Source organism: Chiloscyllium punctatum, chromosome 1 (genome assembly GCF_047496795.1).
Source record: "Chiloscyllium punctatum isolate Juve2018m chromosome 1, sChiPun1.3, whole genome shotgun sequence".
NCBI lineage: Eukaryota > Metazoa > Chordata > Chondrichthyes > Orectolobiformes > Hemiscylliidae > Chiloscyllium > Chiloscyllium punctatum.
This window is the reverse complement of record NC_092739.1, coordinates 93,699,342-93,711,495: the sequence shown is the minus strand read 5'-3', so window position 1 is coordinate 93,711,495 and position 12,154 is coordinate 93,699,342. Positions and strand designations below refer to the sequence as shown.

General features: G+C 40.7%; 1 protein-coding gene across 1 annotated transcript in view; it reads right to left on the bottom strand.

Moving 5' to 3' along the window:
• The window catches only part of pde4d (phosphodiesterase 4D, cAMP-specific), a 1,329,084-nt gene that overhangs the window by 1,076,094 nt on the left and 240,836 nt on the right, over window positions 1–12,154 (bottom strand). The window lies entirely within an intron of this gene.

Below are 12,154 nucleotides of genomic sequence, written 5' to 3'. Positions count from 1 at the left end.
CTAAAAACCAGTATTCACTAACATTTATTTGAGAGTTACCTCATCTGAGTTTGTATACTAAACTCTAAGTCCTTCTGTTCCTCCACATTATCCAGAGTTCACATGTTACAGCTCCCTCATTGGCATTAGGTTGGCAGATTCCTTCAGATGAAGCATAACTTTGCTTATTTCCATTTCAAATCCCTTCCAGTCTCTCTTTATTACTCTTTTACATGGTTGAATTTAAACTGGTTTCTTTGTTGTCACTAATTCCAATTTGTTCTTCTGAGCCTGGTGTTTTGTCCAATTGCTATTCACACATTTAAATCAAAGAACATGTTTACTTAGAAACCCTTAACACACTGATTAACTTTATTCCAGGTAACAATATTATCCAATTAGTAGCCAAAAGAGAAAATGCTGGAAAATCTCAGCAGGTCTGGCAGCATCTGTAAGGAGAGAAAAGAGCTGACGTTTCGAGTCTAACTGACCCTTTGTCAAAGCTTTGACAAAGAGTCAGTTAGACTCAAAACGTCAACTCTTTTCTCTCCTTACAGATGCTGCCAAACCTGCTGAGATTTTCCAGCATTTTCTCTTTTGGTTCAGATTCCAGCATCCGCAGTAATTTGCTTTTATCCAATAGTAGAGTTGTTGTTTACCAAGTCTCTATGAACTGTCCGCTGACTGCTCTCTAGTTCTCTTATCTACAGCTGGAATGCACAATGCACACCAAGATTTGTACCATTTCCCTTCTTGTTCTTTTAATCTAATTTAACATAAGCCCAGAGAATAGAATGCTTCATTAATACCATCATAATTTTATCCCTCCACTTCACTGCTGAAAATGTTAAAGCCAGTGATTTCCTTGACCTGTCTAAATCTAACAACATCTCCACTATAAACAAAAAGACTCAATTTTACTAAAAATAGCAGCACCTGAATAGCAATTTGGCTATGATAACAAATTATTGTGTCAGTCAAATTATATTTATTGAGAAGCTGGATTCTAAACATCAGAGCAACATTAAGAGGAAGAGACAACTGTGAATGGTGAACCATGATAACTTTCTGCCTAATATAAAGCATGTTGCTATTAGCTTTGCAAAAATGTCATTGATCATTTGATTGATCATTAAACTAACAGAGCTGATAATGTGTTGCTGGAAAAGCGCAGCAGGTCAGGCAGCATCCAAGGAGGAGAATCGACATTTCGGGCATCGGCCCTTCTTCAGGCTCATGCCCGAAATGTCAATTCTCCTGCTCCTTGGATTCTGCCTGACCTGCTGCGCTTTTCCAGCAACACATTTTCAGCTCTGATCTCCAGCATCTGCAGTCCTCACTTTCTCCATTAAACTAACACCAAAGGTAACACCCCCTCCTTCCAATTTAATTAACTCAACACAAGCTGGCAATTATGGACATTTTTGGATATATGAATCAAAACTTGAATGGATAACCCATTTACTATTTGGCTATCCCAAAAACGAATACAACACAAATACACCTGAATATTAAGTCAAAAACATAAGCATTTCTTTTTTGCTGCCATCCTTCCTGATGATTATTAACAACATAAAATCTAATCTAATAAAGTCTCACTTCAATCCACATAAACTGCATCTTGAATATTGTATCAGGAAATTAGATTGACAGCATTTAATTATTTAGAAGCTTAAACACAATATTGTGACGCATGTATACTCGTATAATGTATCACAAAAATAAATGTATTTACACTCAAATTAATTTGTGATACCCACAGCAATCGCATCAAAACATCAACTGTTATTTAGAAACTGCTGAGGATCTTCGTATAATTTAACGTTGCTATGGTGTTTAGAATACAGCTTCTCAACAAATATAATTTGACCTAAATAATAAATTGTCCTTGTAGAGGAAAGGGCAGCAAAACTAGTCTGAGTCACAGTCAACAGAATTTGCAATCAGCTGGACAGTTTGAAGAGAAAATAAAATTTGATACCTCAATTTGATAAATTAATATATTAATTTTGTGTACTTCTGTCATTGTCCATTATTAAGGATGGGATTGAGGAGCACTTCGAAGTGCATGGCAAAATAGTGCTGAGTCAGTATGGCTTCATCAATGGGAGGACCTGCCTGACACATCTGTTAGAATTCTTTGAGGCAGTAAAAGAAGACAGAGGGTGGTGGCGGGTGGGTTGTTTTTCAGACTGGAGGCCTGTGACCAGTGGAGTGCCACAAGGATTGGTGCCGGGTCCTCTATTTTTTGTCATTTACATAAATGATTTGGATGCGAGCATAAGAGGTACAGTTAGTAAGTTTGCAGACGTCACCAAAATTGGAGGTGTAGTGGATAGCGAAGAACATTACTTCAGATTACAACAGGATCTTGACCAGATGGGCCAATGGACTGAGAAGTGGCAGATGGAGTTTAATTCAGAAAAATGTGAGGTGCTGCTATTTGGGAAAGCAAATCTTAGCAGGACACTTAATGGTAAAGTGCTCGGGAGTGTTGCTGAACAAAGAGACCTTGGAGTGCAGGTTCATAGCTCCTTGAAAGTGGAGTCGCAGGTAGTTAGGATAGTGAAGGCATTTGGTATGCTTTCTTTTATTGATCAGAGTATTGAGTACAGGAGTTGGGACATCATGTTGCGGCTGTACAGGACATTGGTTAGGCCACTGTTGGAATGTTGTGTGCAATTCTAGTCTCTTTCCTATTGGAAAGATGTTGTGAAACTTGAAAGGGTTCAGAAAGGATTTACAAGGATGTTGCCAGGATTGGAGGATTTGAGCTATAGGGAGAGACTGAACAGGCTGGGGCTGTTTTCCCTGGAGCGTCGGAGGCTGAGGGGTGACCTTATAGAGGTTTACAAAATCATGAGGGGCATGGATAGAATAAATAGACAAAGTCTTTTTCCTGGGGTTGGGGAGTCCAGAACTAGAGGGCATAGGTTTAGGGTGAGAGGGGAAAGATATAAAAGGGACCGAAGGGGCAACCTTTTCATGCAGAGGGTGGTACGTGTATGGAATGAGCTGCCAGAGGAAGTGGTGGAGGTTGGTACATTTGCAACATTTAAGAGGCATTTGGACGGGTATATGAATAGGAAGGGTTTGGAGGGATATGGGCGAGGTGCTAGCAGATGGGACTAGATTGGGTTGAGATATCTGGTCAGCATGGACGAGTTGGACCGAAGGGTCTGTTTTCATGCTGTACATCTCTATGACTCTATGAGCACTGGGACAAAGGAGAGCCAATGGATGGGATTTATTTGGATTTCCAGAAGGTTTTTGACAAAATACTGCACAGGTGGCTGTAAAACAAGAGCCCATTATGTTAGGATAAGGTATTGGCATAGATAGAGGATTGGCTAAATTGTATAAAACAGAGCAGGGATAAAGGAGTCTTTTTCAGGATGATACTTGGTAATGAGTGAAGTTCCGCAGGGGTCAGCGTTGGAACCACAACTATTTACGTTACACATGAATGATCTGGACATTGTTGCTAAGGTTGCAGATGGCACAAAGCTAGATGGAGAGACAAGCAGTGTTGAGGATGGGGGAGGCTGTAGAAAGTCTTGGACAGACTTGGAGAGTGGGCAAAGAAGTGGCAGATGGAAGACAATGTGGGAAAGTGTGAGTTTATGCACTTTAGTAGGAAGGATAGAGGTGTAGATTATTTTCTAAATGGGAAAGCCTTCGGAAATCTGAAGTGCAAAGGTACTTAGGAGTCTTAGATCAGGATTCTCTTAAGGTTAACACACGGGTTCAGTTGGCAGTCAGGAAAGCAAATGCAATGTTCGCATTCATTTCAAGAGTGCTAAAATATAAGAGCAGAGATGTACTGCTGAGGTTGTAGAAGGCTCTGACTCAGACCGTATTTGGAATATTGTGAGCAGTTTTGGGTCCTACAGAAGGATGTGTTGTTATTGGAGGGAATCCAGAGGAGGTTTACAAGAATGATCCTGGGGATGAAGAGCTTGTCAATGAGGAATGGTTGAAGACTCAATGGAGATGTGAAGGATGAGAAGAAATCTGATTGAAACTTCCAGATTAGTGAGAGGTCTGAATAAATGGATGTGGAGAAGGTGTTCCATGAGTAGGAGAGACCAGGACCTGAGGGCACAGCATCAGAGTGAAGGCATGACCCTTTAGATTTGAAATGGGGAGGAATTTCGTCAGCCACTCGATGGTGATTCTGCGCATCTTATTCCCATAAAAGGCTATAGAGCTAAAGTTAATGAACACATTTAAGACAGAGATAGATAGATTCTTGATTAGTAAGAGAATGAAGGGTTATGGGGAGAAGGCAAGAGAATCAGTTTTTGAAACACATCAGCCATGATCGAATGGCAGAGCAGACTTAACAGGCCGAATGGTCTAATTCTGTTCCTATATCTTATGGTTTTATGGTAAGTGGAGCAGGTCCATGATTCTTAGTGAATAGCCTTGTGAAACGAGCAAAATATCATACTTTAGAAGAAAAGTTGTATTGAGCCTAAAATTCCAAACTGTTCTGGATTTAGGCTTGCTTGCAGAGCTGGAAGGTTCGTTTTAAGACGTTTCATCACCATACTAGGTAACATCTTCAGTGAGCCTCCAAATGAAGCATTGGAGGTGTAGCGCTCTTTCTATTTTTATGTTCAAATTTCCTAGAGTTGGCAATGTCATTTCCTGTGGTGACATCAAGTCAATGTGTTTGTTGATAGAGTTTCAGTTGGAATGCCATGCTTCTAGGAATTCTTGTGCACATCTCTGTTTGGCTTGTCCTAGGATGGGAGAAAGTGAGGACTGCAGATGCTGGAGATCAGAGCTGAAAATGTGTTGCTGGAAAAGCACAGCAGATCAGGCAGCATCCAAGGAGCAGAAGAATCGACGTTTCGGGCATGAGCCCTTCTTGAGGAAGAAGGGCTCATGCCCGAAACATTGATTCTCCTGCTCCTTGGATGCTGCCTGACCTGGTGCATTTGTCCTAGAATGGATGTGTTGTCTCAATCAAAGTGGTGTCCTTCTTCATCCATATGTAAGGATACTAGTGAGAGTGGGTCATGGTGGCCAGTTGATGTTCATGTATCCTGGTGGCTAGTTTTCTGCCTGTTTGTCACGGTTCTTGCAAGGTATTTTGTAAATGATTTTAGTTTTGCTTGGTGTCTGTATCGAGTCTTTCAAGTTCATTAGTTGCTGTTTTACTACGCTGGTGTATTTGGAGGCTACCATGATGCCAAGGAAAGAACAGGAAATGACATAACCACAAGAAATGACATCTCCAATCCTAGGAAACACAAACATATAAATAGATAGTGGGCTACACAACCAGTGCTTCATTTGGAGGTTCACTGAAGACGTTACCTAATATGGTGATGCAACGTTTGAAAATGAACCTTCCAATTCAGCGAGCAAACCTACATCCACAACCTCAACCTGAGCTATAAATCTTCTCAAAACTCACTAATTCCAAAATGTCCACAACCATTAAAGTAAGGTTTCGGGATATGGTGAAGGTTGTTTTGGTAATAGAAGTACAATATGGAATGAAACGGGACCAATTGTGAAAATTCTGCAACATGTTTCCAGTTCCATTCACTTTTGCTGTTGGCAATTTCTGGGTGTGACAAGAACCTGTCCTGTAATTGGAAGCTAATTAAGTTTGTTAATTAACAGTAATTTTTCAATAGCGATGCCATTTTGGAAGTGTTGCACGAGGACCAAGCCGGGAGTGAACTTTGGCTATGCAGAGGAGGCAACTGGTTGAAGCAGCAGGAAAATGTTGCAGTCTGACCATAAAGGATCAAATCTGAAGGGATCCAGAGTCAGAGGCTTACCATTGCGATGAGCGTCTCCTGGAGATCACTGTTGCAGATAGTGCTGGCTCCCTCAGCTTTCACCCTTAATCAGTTCACTCTGCCCATTTTTGAGGCATGGGCGTCTGCAAAAACATTAATACTATAGCCATTATTTAGGTTGTTGATGCATCAATTGGATCTCCCCCCTCCTTAATCCAATACCTTCACTAACTGGATGAGAGAGACCCAGGCAGCCTGCTCATTGATCACCTTCTAAAAGATTGACCCAGAAAGCTTGATGTTCTGGCCAAAGGGTCAAAGGCCCATCTTCTACATCAAGAAGATTCAGCCCTTTTGTCTATACAACTGCACACAGCCCGACATATAAGAAATTGCATCAAAAGTGTTTGATTTTTTTATTTTAAATAATTTTCAGTTTTAATCTACACGTCAAGGCTTCCAAGAAAAGAAGCAATGAGATTATCTGAACTGGCGTCTCTCAAAGGATCGTCTCCCAGCAGATTACGCTATTCAGTTTGAATAAATAATTGCTCGCAGTCTAAAGTTCTTAAAATTATGCTAATATATTTAAATTTGTCCTGAGGCACTGTACAGCAGGAGGAGAAAAAAACCTTAAAAATGTGGTGCAGAGTTATGTTGTGAGAGTTAGTAGACAGCATTCTTGCAGGCTGATCAAAAAAGCAGGTAAGGACTACAGAGGAGATACTGCTCAGGTTAGGACAAGTCAGGAATGTTGTGGGAGCAAAACCAAACGGAGTAAGTTTTGGAGTTTGAACCTCTGCCCTGCATCAAACAGAATAACAGAGTTTCACGCTGTCTCATTCAGCCTGAGTAAATAACCAGCAGAAAACTGGAAACAGTTAAAGATAAAGACAGGTTACAGCAACTGTGGGAGGAAACCAGGGCAAACACATGGAGAATGTGCAAATTCCACACAGACAGTTGCCCAAGGCAGGATTTGAACCTGGGTCTCTGGTGCTGTGAAGCAGCAGTGCTAACCACTGTGCCACCATGTCACCCAGCCATTGCTATGAGAATAAAGCAGTAACTGGCCTGTGAAGCCTAAATGATGTGAAGGTTGCCAGGTACATGTCTGATATTTGTGGTCAGGTATCGGAAATGATGAATTGTGATTGTGCCAGTTAATTGGGTAGTCCTGATTGAATTCCAACAACTTGCACTTTTATTGAGTGTAAATGCAAGCAGATAACCTTTGCAGCAGCTGCAGCCGGGAAGTCTGGCCCAACTTTTGATGTGGGAGAACTTAATTGCTAAAGTTCATTTCCACAGCAAAAATTTGATTATTTTTTAATTGATTTCACCTTCTCATGATTTTTCTCATTTTATCCTGGAGCAGAAAATCCCAGCCTTTGGCTCTTACACAATGAAGTTGACCTGCCCACCATTTTGCTTGTCACCTCCGGAACTGGAAGATGCTGTCTAACTGAAATCACCTTACTGTTTAATTCAGGAAACATGGTTGCTTTAAGTTCTTTGGTAGATAGAAACATACGCACAGATAGCAAACAAAACACAACCATTTATTTTCACAATTGACTTGCTGCAATATCTTCAAAACACAGTTTCAGTAACCTGCCACTTAAAAAGCTAACTGATGCTAGATAATGTGTGTTTAGCCTCTTTGCTCAGTGATATATTAAAATAACTTAGCAAATGATTCCTTTAGAGTAGCATGATCTTATTGTTCATTATTCAAACTGTTGTTATGAATTAGATTTCCAAAAAGACTTCCAGAAACTTTTACATGAAAGGCAATAATGCCATTCTTTGGGACAGCAGAAAGAGCAGAGAGAGTTGAGGCTGTTATGTGACCTAAATATTTGATGTGTCCATCCAGTTTAAACATTGAGGATTCTAGGAATATTTCTAAAATACAAACAGCCGGGTGCTGAGTGTACTTGCCTGGGTCTGGCCTACATAACCGGAGGGACAGCTCCCTGATGCTAAAGATATTTTGCAAATTGATCAAAATGTCTCTGCATTAATTCTCTTTCCTCAGGTGTCCAGGACAAATGGTTCTTCCTGGCCCCAGTGAAACTTGCTTCAAAGAACAGGATCATAAAATTCCTACAATGAGGGAAGAGGCCTTTAGGCCCATCAAATCTGCACTGACCCTCTGAAGAGCATCCCACCCACACCCAAACCCTGCCCCTTCTCCCCATCCCTGTAACCCCTCATTTCCCATGGCTAATCCACGCAACCTATACATCTCTGAACACAGCAGATAATTTCACCATGACCATTCAATCTAACTTGCACATCTTTGGACTATAGGAGGAAACTGCTGCACCTAGAATGTGCAAACTCCACACAGGCAGTCACCAAAGACTGGAATCGAGCCCAGGTGCCTGGTGCTGTGAGGCAGCAGTGCTCACCACTGAGTCACTGTGCCATCATGAATGGATGGCGACAAATTGATGACTCCTGTCCTGGGAGTCCCATCTCTGACCATATCCCCTTTCACATTGATGGTCACATTTCAGATAGATTGAAAACTATCAAGAGGACTGGAACATAATCTAATTTGAATCTCTTTCACTTCAATCCCAGTGGAGTTACAAAGAAATGAACTAGAAGGGTCAAATGTTCACCTCAAATGTTGCAATTCTGAGAGAAACACTTAAAGGAGATACCCAGGATGCAGTTTTTAAAAATTCTTTCACATGATTTGGGGGTGATTGACTAAGGCAGCGTGTATTGCCCGTAGAGTGGTTAAAGGTCAATCACTTTGCTGTGGACATAGTGTTACATAAAAGGCCAAACCAGGTGAGGACAGAAGTTTCCTTCTCTAATGGGTAGCATAATGGTAGAACTGGATATTTTTTTTAACCAGACAATGAACAATGGTTTGTATGATTATCATTAATTCCAGATTTTTGTTGAATTTAAATGCTACCATGCACGACTCAAACCTGGGTCCTTACAATATTAGGAGAAAGTGAGGACTGCAGATGCTGGAAATCTGAGCTGAAAATATGTTGCTGGAAAAGCGCAGCAGGTCAGGCAGCATCCAAGGAGCAGGAGATTCGACGTTTCTCCTGCTGCTTGGATGCTGCCTGACTGGCTGCGCTTTCCAGTCACACGTTTTCAGCTCCTTGCAATATTAACTGGATCTCCAGATTAGATTCCCTACAGTATAGAAACAGGTCCGTTGGCCCAACAAGACCACACCAACCCTCTAAAGAGTAACCCACCCAGAACCATTCCCCTATATTTACCCCTGACTAATACACTATGGGCAATTTAGCATGGCCAATTCACCCGACCGACACATCTTTGGATTGTGGGAGGAAATCCACACAGACACAATGCGCAAATTCCACACAGTCGCCTGATGCTGGAATTGAACCCAGATCCCTGGTGCTGTGAGGTAGCAGTGCTAATCACTGAGCCACCGTGCCACCCAGTCTTATGATAATAGTCAACCAGTAGGCAATCACATTGAATGTCGTTTTTCTTGCTGTTATTCATTTACATTTACTAGTATTCAGCAGCTTAACACAGACATATCAAAATATAAAAAGACTCGGTCTTTCTAGTCTGCTCCATCTTTTAAGAAGATCTGATATTATCCTCAACTCTACATTCTTTCATCTTTTTGACAATTAAGAATTTAACTACCTTTACTGTAAAAATAGTTAAAGATTCTGCATCCACTGCTTTTTGATGAAAAAATTCAAATGATTATATTTACTAGTAATTCAATATGAGTAGGGCAAATGAATTAAGGAGGAAGTGAAGAATTTTAAGTTGTTCAAATGGAATACAGGCAGATTAAATTTAATTTAGGCAGTTTTAAAACATTTCACATTGAAAGAGTACATTCCATTAATTGCGTTAAATTGGCTAAGTGTAAGATTGAAAGATGCTTCTGGTTTAGTGGATTGTGTCCACAGTATATTTAATATTAATGGAATCAATAAACACATATAAAATTCTGAACTGTACAACAAAAATAAAGTTCAAATCAGAGGAAGGCATTATTGAAGAGTCCAGTGTTTAAGTCAGATAAAGTCTTGAATACCCACTCCAGTTCTCGTCACTCAGACACAAAGAGGTTAGAATTTGTCTCAAAGCAAAATGGGTCTGGGAAAATTGCAAACCTTTATTCATATGACACGTTTTTGTTATAGCTTTTAGCCAAGATATACTTCATCCATAAAGCATGGAGTCAATTTGGAAAAGAGGCACTAGTCTGATCCCTAAAGCATAATGTTAATAATTCAATTCACATTATTCAATCTTTACTGGCTTCATTGCAAAGGGAACTTCTCCATGAGGTCAGTAGCACAGGGACAACAGAAAGCCATTCTTAATTATAAAATCTTGAACAATATTCTTGGACTAATACTACTTAAGATATTACTGCAGCTAATCAAGGCAGCATCAAATATTTCTGATTGCATTTGGTTTGACACATTAACTATTAAGAGAAAAATATTTTGATGAAGATTTTTTTTAAACTTGATCAGTTTTAAAGTTTTAAAGTACAAATTACTCACAATATTGTGAAAAGGTGGCATAGAATTAAAGCTATATATTTCAAGATAACTGAATGTCATTGCTACATATCCAACTTTTGGGTGGCTAGCTTGGATGGATGGTTTGTGGAGTAAAGTGACACAAACAGAGGTTTCAATGCCTGCACTAAATGAAGTTACAATGAAAAACTCTCCTTCTCAATCTCATCTAGGGGTGGTGACACTTAGGTAAAACTACTACCAGTTGTCTGTCTCTAATGAGAGAACAGGACTATGACGACTTTACCTTTATTGATTACATTCATTGAAAACATCTTTTCATTGAACAGAAATGAGGTAGATCTCTCTCCATTTCAAACATGCTCTATAGTGCTGGAAGATCAGGTTGGATGATTGCTGTATTATCAGTCTCAGGGATATAGTGTTCACTAATTAGGTCATCAGATCATAAGACACAGCAGCAGAAGTAGGCCATTCAGCCCATTAAATCTGCTGTGCCATTCAGTGAGATCATGGCTGGTCTGATCATTCTCAGCTTCACTTTCCTGCATTTTCCCATAACCCTTGATTCCATTACTGATTCCCTCCCTAAAAATTTGTCAATCTCAGCCTTGAATATACTTAACAACACAATATCTACATCCCTCTGTGATAAAGGTGGCTACAAATTCACTCCCTTGCAAGGAAGAAATTCCTCCTCATTTCCATCTCAAATATGTGACCCCTTATTCTGAGATTATGCCCTCTGGTCCTAGATATCCACACAACCTTTCCACATCTGTCAAGTACTGCAAAAGAAACTCATGTATTTCAAGGTCACCTCTCATTCCTCTATATTCCAAGAGTACAGAGCCAAAGTATTAACCTCAGCTCATAAAACAGTCCCTCCATACCCCACATAAAGCCTAGTGAACTTTCTCTGGATTGTCTCCAATGCCACTATATCCATCCTGGCTCAATTTGTTCATTGTCTAGATTAGAGTGGTGCTGGAAAAGCATTGGAGGAGCAGGAATATCGACGTTTCGGGCAAAAGCCCTTCATCAGGAATAGCGGCAAGGAGCCTGCAGAGTGCGGAGATAAATGAGAGGGGGATGGGGGTGGAGAGAAAGTAGCATAGTGTAAAATAGGTGAATGGGGTGGAGGTGATAGGTCAGAGAGGAAGGTGGGTGAAGTTAGCAAAGAGTACAATGGGTGAATGGGGGTGGAAATGAAGGTAATAGGTCAGAGAGGAGGGTGGAGTGGATAGGTGGATAGGCAGGTAGGACAGGTCATCTCCTCTGCCCTGAAGTTTCCAGCTCAGCACCGCCCCCATAACCTGTCCTACCTGCCTATCTTCCTTACCACCTATCCACTCCACCCTCCTCTCTGACCTATCACCTCCAATCCCACCCTCATTCACCGATTGTACTCTATGCTACTTTGTCCCCACCCCTACCCCCCTCTCATTTATCTCTCCACCCTTCAGGCTCACTGCCTGTATTCCTGATGAAAGGTTTTTGCCCGAAACATCGATTTTCCTGCTCCTTGGATGCTGCCTGACCTGCTGTGCTTTTCCAGCACCACTCTAATCCAGACTCCAGTTTCCAGCATCTGCAGCCCTCGTTTTTACCAAACTGTTCATTGTATCCAGCTCTGGTCTTGTTTTCTCCCTACACACCCAAACTCTGGCAACTCAAAGCCAGAAAGTAGATGCTATCAAACTTCTGAAACCTATTAAATGTAGATGTGCTACCTAATGTTTACCTGGCACTGAAGAACTCAAGATCAATTTCTTGGTTAATATGTAAGCCTTCAAGATAACTTTTACCTTATCATGTACACCAACTTAAACTTGCTCTATTAATAAACCCTATCTGGAATTTCCAAGAATATTTGATGTTGAATGATCT